This window comes from Humulus lupulus, chromosome 9, assembly GCF_963169125.1.
Source record: "Humulus lupulus chromosome 9, drHumLupu1.1, whole genome shotgun sequence".
Classification (NCBI taxonomy): domain Eukaryota; kingdom Viridiplantae; phylum Streptophyta; class Magnoliopsida; order Rosales; family Cannabaceae; genus Humulus; species Humulus lupulus.
Window position 1 is genome coordinate 127,114,857 of NC_084801.1, and position 19,013 is coordinate 127,133,869.

General features: G+C 42.5%; 1 pseudogene; it reads left to right on the top strand.

Moving 5' to 3' along the window:
- The first annotated feature begins 603 nt into the window (after nucleotides 1-603).
- Nucleotides 604-3,314, top strand: LOC133800029 (ribosome biogenesis protein BOP1 homolog; annotated as a pseudogene).
- Nucleotides 3,315-19,013: the final 15,699 nt, after the last annotated feature.

Sequence of the window (19,013 nt, forward strand, 5' to 3'; positions counted from 1 at the left end):
AACTCAATAAAAAGATTAAGGTGTTAAGAAGTGATAGAGATGAGAGTACTTCTCTAATGAATTCAATGCATTTCACTACAACAATTATGCCCATATATTACATTAAAATATAACATATTTTAATAAGTGTTATTGTCGTATGGTAATAGAAAAAGACACGGAAAATGGGCGGTAAATGAAATACACAGGCGCCAAATGAAACACAAAAGCAATCTCTAAGGTTGAATCCCTAATTACTCTACACGCCTCCTCTGTTTCTCTCTCACACTCAGTAACTCTCTCTCTCTCTCTCACTCGTTCAATCTTTCTTTCTTTTTCTCTGTTTGTTGCAAGTGTGTAACAAGGTGATGGGGCCTGCGGCTTGGGTCGTGTGACAGGGAGGCTCGACTCTTGGGTCTATGGCGTGGCTAGCTCGTGGGTGTGACGGTGCTTGCGGCGGTGGGTCTACGACGTGGCTCGACTCATGGGTCTACCACGGTCTTGTACCAGCTATCTGTTGTCTCTACAATCTGTTCCTGTTGTTCGTTGTCTTCCTCCGTCTCATCTACCACAACTTCCCTCCTCATGTTTCGCCGACTCCGACGGAGATTGACTTGCAGAGCAATGGTCCAGCAGGCTGTACAGGGAGGAGCTGCTTACGCCCAAGAAATGGAGAGGCTAACCGCTAAAGAATCCCTTCTTCTTGCTGTGAGTCTCAAGTTTTAAGAATTTGTGTATTGTAGTTGATAAGACCTAGCATTTGAGCTTTGAATTTGGGATTATTTATTTATTCAGTTTAAGCATTCTGGGGGTTTTTCCAAGCTTCAATTTTGATGGGATTTTTACTTGTTCAAGCTAATCAAATCGCCATTCTTGGAGGGTCGGTGGGATTTTTTTCAGGGCTGATGTCTTCCCCGCAGTAGTTGAGGTGAGTCTTTCTTTGATTTAGAAAGCGATTTTTTCATTCTTTGTTTCAATTTGTTTGGCAAAAGAGATGACTTGCGGCTCATTAGATTATTTTGCATATGCTTTTTTCTTTTTGAACTTTCTCTCACTATTTTCCCTCGTTGAACTTTCTCTCACTCTTTTCATTTCAAATTAGTAAACGATATTGCTGTCAATTATTATAAATCAGAAAAATCTGTTGTTGCATTGAATATTGTCCGAGCCAATCAATTTTTGTCAAGACACATTACAATTTTCAATTGAGTGTGTGTTTGAACTTGATTTATCCAAAGATCGGGTATCTAGAATATGTCTTATTTTGATTTTCTTCACGTTTACTACTTATATAAGATGATATGAAGAGATGTTCAGTAAAACGGTGGGAAGCATATTGTTCATTATCCCAACTTCTACTCACCCTTTCATTCCCTGCTCAAAATTTATTTTTTTCTTGTTTAAATAGCACCATGGTGTTGGTACTTAGCTGCACCTGCATTTTAACATTTAAGTTTAATCACGATAGGACAACATCAACACCAGCAATGGCGATGTTTTGGCTGATGATCATACTCATGAGAACCGAAGTGATAGCTTTGATGCTCATCCAGGAGTTGAAGAGAGTGATTCTTCTGAAGATGAGGTTGTGTGTTATTTTGCTTATGAAAATATGTACCTTTCTTGTTTTTTAACACCTAATGTTTTGCTTTTAGTTACTTTTTTTTGGCTGAATTTATTCAACCGCTACTTCTTCTTTTGTTTACATCAAAGTAGGTTGCTCCTCGAAATACAATTGGAGATGTGCCCTTGGTGTGGTATCGTGATGAAAAACATATTGGTTATGATATTTCTGGGAAAAAGATAAAAAAGAAAGAAAAAGAAGATAAATTGCAGTCTTTCCTTGCGAGTGCAGATGATTCCAAAAGTTTGTGAGTTTTACATCGTTAGGATACATGTGCTCTACCATTTATGTGCTAAATATGTTTTCTTGTTGTTATGTTGCCTCACTTTTGCTTGGTGCATTTTTACTATATTGCAGGCGCAAAATTTATGATGAGTATAATGATGAGGTTGTAGAACTCAAAAAGAAAGAGACCAAACTTATTAGTAGATTGCTTGAAGGAAAGGCACCAGATGCTGACTTTGATCCATATGCGGTATGTATATATTTAGCTGTCCATTTTATTGGTCAATTGTTTGTAAGATTCTTTTCACATACAATTATCTGTGTTTCGAATGCAGCCTTATGTTGACTGGTTCAAATGGGATGGTGCTAAACATCCCCTTTCAAATGCACCTGAACCCAAGAGACGCTTCACTCGTTCAAAGAGCGAAGATAAAATGGTATGCTATTGTCAACTTCACTGTTTCTATATAGAAGTTGGTAAATTTTTTAGTATTTTCTTTTATCTCTAATGTAATGAATGAAATTTATGTTATGTTTTCATTCCGAGCTTTCATTTCACCCACTGGTTGCTGAGATAGAACAATAGAAGAAATTTCAAACATGAGTTTAATTATTCAGGCCTTGCACTTTTGCTGTATCTACAGGTTGTTCACTATCGTCGGGCTATTCGTAAGGGGTTGATTAAATTTGATGAGCCTAAAGAAGAACCATCTGTCTACCTCTTGTGGGGAGATGAATCCAACTCTACGAAAAGTCTGGGCATTTAGCTTATATTCCTGCGCTGAAGCCGAAATTTCCAGGTACAACTGATCACCTGTTTTCTGGAATGAAAATCAACATAGGATTTAGCCCTTTTTTTCATAGTTTTCTTTATTAAATTTTTGTTAAAATTTCCCCTCTTTTAGGTCACGAAGAGTCATACAATCCCTCTAAAGAATATATCCCTACACAAGAAGAGATTAATTCTTATCAGTTAATGTTTGAGGAAGACCAACCTAAATTTATACCTAAAAGGTAAGATTCATAGTTTCTTAGATGCTTATCCAGTGCTCATTGCTGCTTCAGTATTAGTCCAGCTTATGATGTCCTACTTCTTATCAATTTTGTTAGTTTTACATCGATGAGAAACATCCCTGCATATGAGAATGCTGTCAAGGAGTCCTTCGAACGATGCTTGGATCTTTACTTGTGTCCCAGAGTACGGAAGAAAAGAGTAAGTGACAAAGAAAATTTTAAATAACTTTTCGTGGTCCACATTTAGTTTCAATTTAATCAAGTATGACATAATTTTTTTTTTCTAAATAAGAAAAAAAATCATTGTTGAAAACCAATCCCTTCCCTTTTGCAGGGACAATGTTGTTGTGCTGGTTCAAGAACTTGTGTCCATGAGCGTGTGTATGACGAGTTTGTTGAAAACGTGAAGGCACGTGCAATGAAACGTGTTGTTGGTGATCCATTCAAGGCAAGCATTGAACAAGGCCCATAGGTAAATCAGTAGCCGTTCTGTTTTATAGCATTCTTTATGAGATTATTTGGTTTTTCACTAGCTTTTAGCTCTATGTTACTACTCATTTGAACACTAAGGAAGATTTTTGAGTGATAGTCTTTATAATGTGTTTATGATTTATAAATGCTTTAGTGATTCTTGTAAAGCATTGGATTGGTAGCTAATTGCAAGAGGAATGTTGAATTTGATATATTTTTTTTAATTTTCAATCTTTTATAATTTTGAATAGAATTTGTATAACTTTAGAGGAGTTTGAATATCTTAGATATTCATCCGTAGTGAAGTAGGTTCTGGGAATTCTGTGTTCTGATGTGTTAACGGAAGGTTGAAAACTTGCATGTTTTAGTGAAGTAGGTTCTAAGAATTTTGTGTGCTGCGGTTATATATGGATGAAAACCTGTGTGTTGTTTGATTTGTTTGAATTGTTGGTGTTGATTAGCTTATGGAAACTAGGTCTGCAGGATTTTGAGAAACCTTTAATTGTCCAGTAGTGAAATCTACAATAAAAATGGCAAATTCATTGCTCTTGTTATTTGGAACTTTATATTTGATCTAATTCTAGTTCATGTGTCTATGATATTGGGGTTTCTTTATAAATTAGTTGTTGTATTGTATATATATATATATATATTTATATGTTTGGTTGGTGTATCATTTGTATTTTCATTTTATAATCATAAAGTGTTTGAGCTAACTTTTCTAATGAGTATTTTACCAAGCATAAATCTTCAATCTTTCATGCCTATGTGCTTTAGTTAGTGTAATTGCATGGCCAACTTATAAAGTCCTAATGAGGTTATTAACTTTATTTCTTTTTGTACTTTTTAGTTTATTATTAATTCTAAGTTTAAGCATTAATTATTTAAACTCTTGTGTAGCTAAGCAAATCAACCTCACAACAAAGACAAATGCACAATGGAATGGATTATGAATTGGAGGGCGGAGCAAGCTTCATGATTTACTTTTTGTGTATCTTGCTATGTTTCTGATTTTTACTTTTGAAGCAAAAGATGTGCAAGACTATAGAATTTTATTATGTATGCTTTCAAACTTAAGTTAGAACTAAGAACTTTTGAAGTGGATAGTGTCATGGTTTGAAGTAGTTCGTCCTCAAATGTAAAAATACCCATGGTTTATCATATATATATATTGAATATTTAAATTTTTTTGATCTATTTAATATTACACTTGTGATTTTTTTAATCAAAATATAATAATAAAAACTTTTTACAACAATTAAAAAAGCATACTACAAAATAACAAAATGTTATTACTGGGAGAATTTACAATAATTATGGTTGTTTTGTATAATATATTATAATTGGGACAAAAAGTTCTGATTTATATAATAGAATGAACTAAAAACGTTACAAAATGATCAAATATAACAATTTTCATAACAGTTGGAAAGTGTTATGCATAAAGTATAAGATTAAACTCCAAATTTATAATCAAATACTCTAACTAAATGTTATTATTTGAATATTATAGCAACTAAAAATGTGTTATTGAATAGTTTAAGATAACATCGAACATAACATTCGAATACTGTTATAGAAAAGACAGGATTTTTAATAACAGGGGCTATGTTAGCATTTTCAGAAGCGTTATCAATACTCCCGGTTAGCAGTTTTTAAGTATTATGAATACTGTTTTTTCTTGTAGTGTTTTGTGAAGAAAATGACATAATTCATGAGTGTACCGCACCATATACACCACAACACAATGATGTTGCTGAGAGAAAAAATAGAACTTATCTAGAGATGATAAAATCTATGTTGGTATTTTCTAAGTTGAACATCAACTTATAGGGTGAAGCGTTATTGACCGCTTGTCACATTCTTAATCGAATACCGATGAAGAAAAATGAGAAATCTGCATATGAGTTATGGAAAGGAAGAAAATCCAACATAGGGTACTTCAAAGTGTGAGGGTGTCTTGCATATTGCAAGAAAAACAAACCTAATAGAACAAAGTTAGGTTCAAGAGCCATAAAGTGTGCTTTTGTTGGTTATGCCAACAATAGTAAAGCTTATAGGCTATTAGACTTAGTGTCTAATGTTGTGATTGAGTATAGAGAAGTTGAATTATTTGAGAACATGTTATGTGACAACAATTCTCAATCTTCAACATTTCTAAAGGAGAATTTGTTATATGAGAACAATTCTAAAGCATCTACATCCAAGAATGATTCTCAAGAGGAGAATTCTCAAAGGAATGTAGACCAACCCATAGAACTTAGTAGAAGTCAAAGGGCTAGAAAGGAGAAAAGTCTAGCACTGGATGAGATAAATTCTCGACGAATTTCTTTCTACATGGTAGAAGGAAATATAGAGGAAGTCATTAGAAAAATTCCTATTGTACTTCTCATTGAGGATGATCCTAAGACTTATAGAGAAGCTATATAGTGTATTTTGGAAAGAAGTCATCAATGATGAGATTGATTCCATTCTTTCCAACAACACTTGGGAATTGGTAGACCTCCCACCGGGGTGTAAGCCAATTGGGTGTAAGTGGGTATTTAGGAGGAAATACCACATTGATGGCACTATCCAAACCTTTAAAGCTAGATTAGTAGCTAAGGGGTTTAGGCAAAAAGAGAGTATTGATTATTTCGATACCTATGCGACTGTTTCAAGAACAACTTCTATAAGAATTTTGTTCGCTTTGACTTCTATACACAACTTGTATGTTCATCAAATGGATGTCAAGACAACATTCCTTAATGGTGACCTCAATGAGGATGTCTATATGGAACTGTTAGAGAAAAAGATCCCACATGGAAAGTGTGTAGGCACATTACATAAGAGCATGGGTTACTCTACTCATCACCAATTGGTTTTTAGATGGAACCCTATGCTTCTTACCATGCACCCCATTCTACTTCTAGACCACTTTTCATATTCTAACATGGTATCATGAGCCAAAGAAAACTCTAACAAGTAAACACGATCCAAATCCAAAACCGGTCCAAAAAAAGAGAGCCAAAAGAGCCACTTGTGATCGTGCTGTCCAAGATTGGTGAGAAAAAATAGCCACCATCTTGAGGGGGGATGTTAGAGAAAAGTATCCCACATGGAAATTGTGTAGGCACATTCAACAATACATAAGAGCATGGGTTACTTTACTCATCGCCAATTGGTTTTGAGATGGAACCCTATGCTTCTTACCATGCACCCCATTATACTTCCAGACCACTTTCCATATTCTAACAGGAACAACCCGAAGGGGTTGTCCTACCAAGATATGAACATAAAGTGTGGAGACTTGTAAAATCCTTATATGGATTGAAATAAGCTTTTAAGCAATGGCATGATAAATTTGATCAAGCCATCATGTCTAATGGGTTTAGGCATAACAATGGAGGCACGTGTTTGTATTCCAAAACTTGTAAGGGATATGTGATCATTGTTTTCCTATATATGGATGACATGCTTATTATAAGTGATAGCATGAAAGGGATAGAAGAAACGAATGGGTTTGTATCATCAACCTTCAAGATGAAAGATCTTGCAGAAGTTGATACCATACTTGGTATCAATGTGAAGAAAATAGCGGGGGTTTTTCTTTGGGGCAAGCCCACTATATTGAGAAAGTATTGAACAAATTTAACCATCTCAAGGTTAAAGATGCTAATACTCCATTCTAACATAGTGTAAAACTAGAGAGGAATGACGGAAGAGTGGTGACTCAATTGGAGTATGCAAGTGCTATAGGGAGTCTTATGTACGCCGCCCGATGTACTAGACCTGATATAGTATTTGCAATAAGTAAACTTAGTAGGTTTACAAGTAATCCAAGTGTGGATCATTGGAAGGCTATTGGGTGAGTCCTAGGTTATCTCAAGAACACCAAAGGACCAAGCCACTACTCCAAATTTCCTTCAATCTTAGAAGGATATATACAGATGCAAGCATGATATCCAATCTTGGGGACAACTTTTCCACCATTGGTTGGGTATTTACTCTTGGTGGGGGTGCAATTTCTTGGGGTTCCAAGAAACAAACATGTATATCTCATTCCACTATGGGAGCAGAGTTCATAGCTCTAGCTGCTACTGGCAAGGATGCCGAATGGTTAAGGGATATTTTGATGGTTAAGGATGCTGAATGGTTAAGATACCCCTAATCAAAGAGAATGTATCCACTATATTGATACATTGTGATAGCCAAGCAACATTGGCTAGAGCTACAACGGAATGTATAATGGGAAGTCTAGACATATTAGTCTACGACATGGATATGTTAGAGAATTGATTCAAAGATGAGTCATCTCAATATCCTATATGAGAACAAGTGAAAACTTGACGGGTCCTTTCACTAAGCCACTAATGAGAGATTTTGTGGTTACATCATCTCGAGGGATGGGACTTAAACTCTCTAAAGAGGTTCACGATTGATGGTAACCTATCTTACTATTAGTTACTTAACTAGTGTTAGGTTCAATAGGTATTAACAAGTCAATCAAGTGAATATTAGTTGTACTCAAAATAGTCCCATCTTAGATGTTGAGTACTTGTGAGTTACCGAATTGATGGTTAAAACCGAGAGATTTTTTAATAGAATTCAGTCTTGTGAAGACAAGTATTTTTGGTAACAAAATACTATAAGAGTTTTACCTATATGAACCTAGGGTGGTGCCGCCTCTCATGAGAATTGAGAGTATTCTCAAGAATGCTCATGAATGGAAAGTGCACATGACCATTAACGGTGCAAAGCGAGACATAGAGGTCTCAAGTGAACATGGCAAAGGTGTGTGTATTATCACCGATTTGTTATCATGGAAATATGATTCATTGCCTAGTTCAACCAAATTTTCAACAAATTTTGTGATAATTACACTATAGTAAAGTTCAAGTTGTAGAACACTTTACTTTATGCACCAATAATGTAATATCTTCTATAAGAGAGAGTTATTATTTAATCAAGTGGGGATATATTATATTTTTAAATATAATGTTGATTGATTAAATAAGTGTTACAATAGAGAACTATTTAATCTAGTGGGAGAATGTTATATCATTTTATAATATAATGTTTAGATTAAATAAATGTGACAAAGGGTGTCACATGTTGTAACATACAAATGAGAGTTACAATATTTGGATAGTGGGCAATATTAAAATGTGTAACATATTTGAGAGTTACAATTCCAGTTACAAATTTGTAACTCCCAAATATTGCCCATTATTGTGTAGATTTGTTGTTACACAATTTTGATTTGAATTTCTCAAAGCCATAAGTGAAATGGTTGTTGAAGACTTGGTTTTAACCACAATAATGTGTTTGGGGGTTACAAAATCAATTGGGAGTTGTTTGAAATCGTTTGGAAAAAATGCACAAAAGTTGTGTGCTGAAAAAGGCCAGGGGCATTGGTGGCTGCAGCCTGGCTGATAGAGAACCACGGTCACTGCCAGAAATGCCCGCGGCCGCGACCAGGAGAACTGGTTGCCAATTTTCAGTTTTTTCCAATTTTCTTGAACGGCTCTAACAACTCAGATAACTCTCAAATCTCGTTTTTAATTCCATAAATAACCAATTAATCATTGGTAACATCCATAAGGGTTAGTGGAATTTGAAATTCAAATGGTGTCTCAAAACTCTATAAATAGGAGTCTATTGCTCACTTGTAAGACACAATATTTTTCTATCCAATATAGCACTTAGCTAGAAAACACCTAGAGACTTGATTATTCGAGATGGCCATTTCCAAATTGTGAGAGTTCCCTTAGTGCTTGAGATAGGGGGAAATAAGCTTTTGGACAAATGTTGTAAATCTTGTTCAAGTTGGTGATCTCTAATGCTCTCCACTTTGGTGGTGTGAGTGAGAGTGTTCTTCCTTTCTTGTTCTTGTTATTTCTTTTTCTACAATTGGTTTTTATCTTATTCTTCTTTTTCTATTTACTTGTATTTATTGTTTAGAGTTGTAATCATTTATTTCTTTTATTTCAACACTATTACTTTATTTGTATCTTTTGTTTAGAGCCGTAACTCTCTATTCTCTTCTTCTACTTATTCTCTTATTTTATTTGTAATTTTCAGTCATAAAGTTGTAATCTTATTTAATCAATCTTTGTTTTATTTATACTATTTTGTCTAGAGTTGTAATAGTTCACATATTACCTATTGAGGCAACATATTATTTTCTAACATCTAATAAAGTAAAATATAGTATAAAATAATATAGTTATGTTAAGTGGTGAATCTAATAATGTAAGTATATAAAATAACATTAGAGGGATTATTTGTGTGATTTATTCTATTAATATCTTTTACTAATAAAATAAAATGCATCGATTAATATTTTAATATGTTCACTTGACAAATAAGCCAATAGTTACTACGTAGGAGCTTGCGTTCAACCCAATAGACAATTTAAAATACAGTAAAAATCATTAAAATGGATTGATGAAGATTTTTGTTCCTTTTTCTTCCTTAGATTTGTGAACTTAAAATCTAGGGTAGCTAGTGGTTGGGATGAAATAATTAAATTAATTAAAATTCAATAAAAAACATATTGATATAATTATAGTAAATGATGAAAATATTTTGTAAATGTTACTTTACGTAATGATATCCTTTGATAATTATTTGTGAAGCAAGTTTTTCTCACGATGTATCAAATGTACATGATAGATTGTCCAAGGTTTCAAAAATATTAATTTTTTAAAGAATTACAGAAAGAATATTATTTCACAAAATGATTTACTTTAATTAGTTAGAGAGAATCTCATATCAAAAAAGTAAGAACTTAATAACATTTATAAGAGTACGCTCTATTCATAATCAATTGATTTTGAGATAGAATCTTCTATTTCTCATTGCATACCTTATTCTACTTTTTAAATCACATTCTAATCATTAATGTCTCATATAATCATACTACTAGAGCTAGCACAAAAATATACCTATAGTAATATATAGAAGTGTAGATCACTAATTAGTTTAAAAATATTCCCTATTCATAAAAGATTCTTTAGTATATTTTGTCTTTTCCATTTTCATTGTTTTTCTTCCTTCTCTATTAGTAATTTATATCTTGTTTTGATTGATAATTTGTCTTTTTATTCTTTTATTTTATATAACATTTTAAGATTTCATAGAATTTTAAAAGCTCAATCGCATCTATATATAATAGATTTAATATATATATATATATATATATATATTACTAGAATATATTTCTTATAACATAAATAAACTTTATATATATTTTTTTCTGTTCTATATTTTATTGAATAAGTAGTAATGTGACATCTACATATATTTTTTTATTTTATTCTAATTGTTTATTTACTTCATTCACTCTGTTTTACGTGTCTAATTTTATATTTGTCATTCTTTTTTTTTTATCCATTCAATGCTCTCTATTATATGAAAAAAAAATACACTTACATAACTATTTCAGCCATGCAATACCCAGGAAAAGAGATGTCACAATGCATCTTACATATGCAGAAAATAATGAGACATTTATCTATCAAATAAAAGCGTCACACCTCATTAATTAAATTAAGAAGCCACACAAAAATTGTACTTCACTTTCCTAGGGAAGAGTTAAATGTTTATACATATATATATTTTAACTATTATTAGAAATATAAAAATGATAATTCTAGTAGAGAATAAACTTATACGCTTACAACTTGTTTGTTATAGTATAAAAAACTTAAAGAATGAAATTGAGTAATTGATATTTACTTCTGTTAACCGAGATTTTCGGCAACTATATTAATGAATGATATATTTACTGATACTAATAATGAAAGTAGAAGATCGACCCGAGGCTTTTACGTGGTTGGGGCGTTAACTAACCTTAGTCCACGAGTCTGTATATTAGAGCTATAAGAAGCTTTTACAATGGAGTTTTCTAACTATATCTCAACAGAGTTTCTACCTTTTCTTTTTTTTTTTTTGGTACGTTGTTCTACATCTTATATTTATAAGCTGAGGGAAACCCCGGGTCTGGGCCGGATCCGACCCGGGCCCATCAGAGAAATGAGTACAAGGGGCCTTTCTAGCGGAGGCCCAATACAAAAAGGTATACAATACACAAAATTCAGACCAGCTAAGGCCCAGTTGGTTGACCTGAGACACAAGCCTTCGCTCGACAAAACGACGCTTTGGCTCTGACCACTTCGAGTCACGAGGCTGATTCAAGAGACAAGACCGGTCAGAGTACTTGGCTGCGCAGTCCTGACACACCAGTGGGAAATCCCGAGGCGACCTTTTCTGCAGGTGAAAAGTGGGGGACAATGCCCACGCGAAATGAGGCGGTTTCAGGATCCTGGACGCCTGGCCCTTCAATTGGGGAGGAGGTGACCCAGGTCAATTTACCTTTGGCCCGCTCCATTTACCTCGAGCCCGGACCATACCAGGCTCCGGGACAGGAATGTGCGAGTCGCGACGGCCCGGGCACTCTGGACATCGCCGGGACCGTTCAAGCTGAAGATGAATCCGGAGGGACGTCCCGGACCCCTCCAAACGGGCCCAGTCTATAGTCCCTGCCCGTACCAGTCCCCTTGGGTGATATTCAAACCAAGGGACCTTGGGCCAGGCCCAAATGCCGAGTTGGTCCTCTGACCGTGGGCCAGGGTGAAGGCCCAAAGCCCTTCCAGGAAATGGGGATAACATTTACCCCCCAAGCCTTCACTCGGGCTTGTCGGGAGGAGGGTTGCACCACCCTCGCGGCGCTCGCCAAGTTGCCTCCCCAGTTCTTGTTCGAGCTAGGAGGCCTGGCCGAAAGGCCATGGCAGTGGCAGGTTGCTTCGCCCGGATCGTTTACCGTGATCCGAGGACGTTTACCCTTGGCCCGCTTTAAGACAAACGACACACGTGTCGCCATGCAATTGCTACAAGGGCCTCGAAGAGTCGCCTAGGCCTCCCAAAGGCCGCTAGGCCTAGACTAGGGTGTCAGCGCACGTCCCGAGGCGTCACTTCCGCACGGGGGGAGTCATCATTAATGTCCCTGGAACGAGGTGGACCGTAGGATTTGAGACGTCGAGGATCCAGACCAAACGGACCCATAAATGCCCCCTGCGTGATTCTTGATCGTCGGATGAAGAGGCACCTGACCGTTGGATCATGGGCCTGAATTTGGGGGCTGATATAAAGACTCCCAGAGAACAACATTCGGCACTTTTCCATTTTCGAACCAGCATAAGAAAAAACCCGAACGCTTGTTAGAGCTTTGCATGTCCGACCTCGCCGACGAAATACTCCGCCGCTTGCTAGTTCTGTGCCACCGCCTGTTTCCCAGAGCCTCAGCCTTCGTCCTTCAACCTGATGGCGCTTCTCGGGTTTGTCCCGTCGAAGAACTACTGCACCGGCTGTGCCACTTCAAGAATGAGGTTCTGCCATCCTTATGGTTGGACAGCCACCAGCCTCAGCGGTCGACACCACACAGTAAGTCTCCCCCCCTTTTTTTTTTTATCTCTATTACCAACTTTGTGAATTTATGCTCTCTAGATGCATGCGTCTAGGCTCTGTACGTTAGAATTCGCTAGGAAGGCTGCCTGGTTTGGGTTGCACCGTACTCGGATGCTTCCCGGGCAAGGGACGGACCTTAGTAGTTTTCTCTCCCGATCAGGGTCCCGGGGCTCGTCGGGGTCCCGGGCCTGATCCGACGGGACTCCAAGCAGTCTTTAGGATACTCCCTGTACCTTGACCGACTCTTTTGGGTTTAGGTACTGACTGCTTGGTTTTTTCTTTCTTTGTTCCCAGATCGTCAGTTATGGCCACGGGCGTTACACTCCATTCTGAAGAAGAGGTCAATAGGGCCCCTGTAGTCGCTCCCGGATCCAAGACGCCCATAGGCAACAGGTGGGAAATGGACATAACGGCCAACTCGTTCCGGAACTATCGGATGATGCTGCTCCTGGAGACGAAGCTGGGCATTGAATCGACTCCGGGCCTCTTCCACAATCGCATGGCTAGGCTAGAGGAACGGGCGCATACGTCCGTGGATGGATTCGGGGCTTGGAGCGCCGGACATATTAACGCGGGAGCTACGCTCCCGCTTCATGACTACTTCGTGCGGTTCCTGACATATGTGGGGATCGCACCTTTCCAACTGCTGCCGTAAGCGTACTGCCTGCTTGCTGGGTGGAAGGTGTTCTGTGTCGCGAAGGAGATCGCGGAGCCTACTCCGGCGGAAGTCTTGTACTTCTACAAGTTGGTTCCGCAAGTCAATGTTAAGGACAAGAGCTTGGACGGCTTTTACAGGCTGCAGCTGCGGAGTGGCTACCCTGCTCCCACCAGCACCTGGAAGCACCCCCCGGATGTCCGGCATTACTGCTTCATGACATCCGGGTTCCTTATTGACAAGAACCCCACACTGCTGCTGGACTTCCAGCGAGTGGGTAAGTATTCCTCCGGACCCTCTCTTTTATTCATCTTTTGCTTCCGCCTCTTATCGTATCTTCCGGGTCGCAGGTCCCTTCATTCAAACCCCCCTTATCGAGTTTCTCCTGGAAAGGAGGAGGTTCTATGCCAAGCTGACCGCGGAGGAGCTGGACGTTGGAGGCTATGTCAACGATGGCAACCTCCGGCTAATAGGGTTGCTTGCGGCCACCCAAACCATTGTCGTCCCGAGCTTCTGGGGAATCCCGTGCGAGAAGGACGCCGAGGTCCGGGAGCAGCTGGCCCTCGACCACATCGCCGAGGTGGTGAGAGCGACGCGGGTCACTGCAGCCCAGCGTAAGAAGAATCAACTTCCGGCGGAAGAGGCCACCTCGGAAGAGCTGGAGGAGCTTTTCGAAGATGCCCTACCAAACGTCGGGACTCCCGGGGCTAGTGTATCGGGGCGAGGTAACTCCCCTTTAATCTTAACTTATGCTCCCCAAGTCGGGGGCTTAGCTAGGGATAGGCTAGAGCCGTCGGGCCCCGCGTTTGGGGCTGATGGGGAGATGAGGCCTTCATCTCCCGTCCCTGTAGGATCAGGGATCCTAATGTTCCTGTCCGGGTTCCTCCAGTATGGGGGGTTTCTAACCCCGGATGACGTAGGAGACCGGATACACTCATTCGCTTTAAGGGAATTGAGTCTCGCCCGAGGCTTAGATGAGGGTTCGTCCCGGGATGTTCTTTTTTACTGATGCGTTTTCCTGTCTGGCTTATCATACTTACTTCTTTCTCCTGTACTTTTGCAGAGGATTCCGATATGTCTAACCCCGCCAACGAGATGAGGAGGCTCATCAAGGAGAGGTCGGCCAAGAAGGCGGCCAGGAGGCCAAACGTTGTGGCGGGCACGGAGCCCCTCCCCGCTAGTGAAACACCCGGGATGGCGCCCGGTCCACGCGAGGCTCTGGCCGTGGTTCCCTTCCAGGCCTTGGAGCCAGCCGCAAACGTCCCGTCGGACCAGCCCCCAGTCATTGATTTGGAAGCGGGCGAAGCCGTAAGCTGGAGCTCAGGCAAGAGGGGCCCGGAAGTCGACGCCGGGGAAGGCAACCTCGGGAAGAGGCCCCGGATGACGCGGTCGGAAACAGCTGAGGAGTCTCACGGGGAGAGTCGACTAACCGCGAAAGAGATCCCGGCTGCACCTGCTCTTCCCCTCCGTCCAACTCTCCTCGAGGAGGGGGAGTCCGCCCTGAGGGACGAACAGTCCCGGCTGATCAACCGAACTTGGGAAAATGGCCGGTGCTGGAGGGACGACGCTTACAAGGCCTTGAAAATCCGTCGTCAGGTCGAGTTCTCGAACCGTCCGGCTGAGTTTAGCGCTCCCCAGCCGATCGTGGACCGGCTAGCTGCCGAGGCGGGCTTCCACCCCAAGCTGGGCCAGGACATCGCCCCCATGGCTACTGATTTGCTGGATCAGGTTGGGAGTACTATGTCCAACCTTCAGCTGAAGAGGTACGCCACGATAGCCAACCCGGACGTTCTGTTCATCTCTCAGGCTCTCTGCCACCAGGCCACCGCGGTAATGTTCACCTCACTTATATTCCTTCCGTAATTTGTTGGTGATTTTATTATCTAACTTTTCTTTGCTCCAGGTTGACTTACTATCCTAGAGGAGTGCCGATCTAGTAGCCGAGCTTGCCATAAAGATGGAGACGGCCAAGATGGAGCTGGAAGCGGTCGTGAACCAGAGGGAGGCCGTCAAGGAGACGCTCAGCCGGGAAACGGCCCATCTTCAGGAAGAAGTGGCCCGCCTGAAGGCGAAGCGCGAGGAGATTGGCTGCGCCAAGGTTGGGCTGGAAGAGGAGCTGTCCCGGAAGACAAAAGTCGCCGATGAAAGGGCAACGCTCTTGGAGACGGCCGCGGCACAATCCGCCCTGGACAAGGAGGAGATCCGGCCCTGAAAGCCCGAGTCTGCGAACTGGGCGACTCCCTGCTTCAGGAGAAGGCGGCGCATGAGACGACCTGTCAGGAGAAGGAGGAGGCCGATAACTTGGTGGATGCTACCTTCGACGAGGCCATCTATATGGCCTGGTGCAAGGATAAGAACATGAACCTCCTCGTCTTCCCTGATCCACAATCGAAGCGTGCCGAATACGAGGCCAAGGAGAGGGAGGATGCGGACCTCTGGGCGGATGCGTTGTAGGCCCATGTCCTAGCCTTGTGATTTTGTTACTGTTTTTGGCTTGTAATTAAACTTAAAACCTTGCTACTTTCTTTTGTTTTTTAAGAAAGCTTCCTTCCATTGTTCAGTAGAGATTTCGATTTGTTGCTGCGACTAACTGATTGCAGGGGTTTTAGTCCTGGTTCCAACGGCCGGGACTAGGCCCAACTAAATTTTCCAAGTCTCTAGCCTTGGCGCTCGGTCCAGGGCTCCCAGGGCTCGGCTCAACTGGGCATTTCGTTCTTTTCAGTTTTAGGCCCCGGCCTTACCCCGGGGCAAACCAGATATCTTTATCTCCTCGGACAACACCCGGGCGGGACGAGCCTTGGGCTTGGTCCCTTTTGTTATATGCCCCCGGACACCGTTCGTCCGGGGTGGGACCGGCCTTGGGCTCGGTTCTCTTTTTTAATATCCCCGGACGTCGGTTCGTCCGGGGCGGAACGAGCCTTGGGCTTGGTCCCTTTTTTAATATACTCCCGGACATCATTTCGTCCGGGGCAGGACGAGCCTTGGCTTGGTCCCTTTTTTAATATACCCCCGGACATCGTTTCGTCCGGGGCGGGACGAGCCTTGGGCTTGGTCCCTTTTTTAATATACCCCCGGACATCGTTTCGTCCGGGGCGGGACGAGCCTTGGGCTTGGTCCCTTTTATTATGTACCCCCGGACACCGTTTGTCCGGGGTGGGACCGGCCTTGGGCTCGGTCCCTTTTTTAATATACCCCCGGACATCGTTTCGTTCGGGGCGGGACGAGCCTTGGGCGTGGTCCCTTTTTTAATATACCCCCAGACATCATTCGTTCGGGGTGGGACCGGCCTTGGGCTCGGTCCTCTTTCTTAATATACCCCTGGACATCGTTTGTCTGGGGTGGGACGAGCCTTGGGCTTGGTCCCTTTTTTAATATATCCCCGGACATCGTTCGTCTGGGGTGGGACCGGCCTTGGGCTCGGTCCTCTTTCTTAATATACCCCTGGACATCATTTGTTAGGGGTGGGACGAGCCTTGGGCTTGGTCCCTTTTATTATGTACCCCCGGACACCGTTTGTCCAGCGTGGGACCGGCCTTGGGCTCGGTCCCTTTTATTATGTACCCCCGGACACCGTTTGTCCGGGGTGGGACCGGCCTTGGCCTCGGTCCCTTTTTTAATATACCCCCGGACATCGTTTCGTCCGGGACGGGACGAGCCTTGGGCTTGGTCCCTTTTTTAATATACCCCCGGACATCGTTTCGTCCGGGGCGGAACGAGCCTTGGGCTTGGTCCCTTTTTTAATATACCCCCGGACATCGTTTCGTCCTGGGCGGGACGAGCCTTGGGCTTGGTCCCTTTTATCATGTACCCCCGGACATTGTTTGTCCGGGGTGGGACCGGCCTTGGGCTCGGTCCCTTTTTTAATATACCCCCGAACATCGTTTCGTCCGGGGCGGGACGAGCCTTGGGCTTGGTCCCTTTTTTAATATATCCCCGGACATCGTTTCGTCCGGGGCGGGACGAGCCTTGGGCTTGGTCCCTTTTATTATGTAACCCCGGACATCGTTTGTCCGGGGTGGGACCGGCCTTGGGCTCGGTCCTCTTTTTCGCATGTGCCTGGGATGACACCCCCCGCAAGTGAGCGGAGACGGGTCTGGGGTCACTTGGGAAAGAAATTCGAAAGGAATTCGCCCTGAGGCGTACATTTTCTTGGTGACAATAGCCCTTTACGACGTTTTACACGTCGTTTTCATTGTTCAAAAGGGAATTAGCCCTGAGGCGTACATTGCTTACAATGTAAATACTAAACTGGGACGAGTTCTAGGACTACTGGTAGTATTTGCGGAGATGCTCCGCATTCCAGGCTCGCGGAACCTCGGAACCATCGAGCCGCTTCAGGCGGTACGTTCCGAGGCAGACCTCGTGCTGGATCTCATACGGCCCTTCCCAATTAGGGCCCAGAACCCCAACTCCCGGATCCTGAGTGGCAGGGAAGACCCTCCGCAGGACTAGATCACCGGTTTCGAACTTGCAGCTCTTGACTTTGGAGTTGAAATGCCACGCGATCTTGCCCTGGTACATCATCAACTGCACTTGCGACTCTTCCCGGATCTCCTCGATAAGATCCAGCGATTCCTGGAGCAAGGCGTGATTCTGGGTAGGATCATATGTGTCGCGTCGATGGGACGGGACGGTCATTTTAATTGGGATGACGGCTTCGCATCCATAAACCATTGAGTAAGGGGTGTGCCCGGTTGGCGTCCTCTCGGTCGTCCGGTAGGCCCACAGTACGCGGGGGAGTTCCTCGGGCCATTTGCCTTTACAGGCCTGGAGCTTTTTCTTCAGCGTCCCTTTTAGGATTTTGTTCACGGCTTCGGCCTGCCCGTTCGCTTGCGGTCTGGCGACGGCCGAGAAACTCTTCACTATACCGTGTCTTTCGCAAAAATCCGTGAAGTGGAAGCTGTCAAACTGCTTCCCGTTGTCGGACACGATTTTGTAGGGGAGGCCATAACGACACATTATGTCGTTGACGACGAAATCTAAGGCCTTCTTGGATGTGATCGTGTTCATGGGCTCTGCCTCGACCCATTTCGTGAAATAGTCTACAGCCACAATGGCATATTTTACCCCTCCCTTCCCGGTCGGGAGAGATCCCACAAGATCGATTCCCCACACTGCGAAGGGCCAGGGGCTGTTCATCAAGGTTATCTCTGTTGGGGGGGGCCAAGGGATCTTCGCGTACCTCTGGCACTGCTCGCACTTACGGATGTAGTCTATGCAGTCTTTCTTCATGGTGGGCCAGAAGTATCCTTGGCGCAGAATCTTCTTGGACAGACTGGGCCCGGCCGTGTGATCTCCGCAAAAGCCTTCGTGGACCTCATGCATGATGGCTCCCAGCTCAGTCCCGGACACGCATCTGAGGTAATGAATAGACAGACCTCGGCGATAGAGTTTCCCGTCCATCATGACGTACCGGTGGGCCTGGTATAGGAGTTTCCTGGCCGCGGCTCGATCGTTCGGAACCTCCCCGGTGGACAGGTATCGGATCAGCGGCCCCATCCAGGAAGTGGAGTGGTCGACCGTATTGACGGTGGGAGCCCTGACGCTTGGGATGGGGAGATGGTTGACGGGAACCAGTCCGGCCAGTTCTGCTTC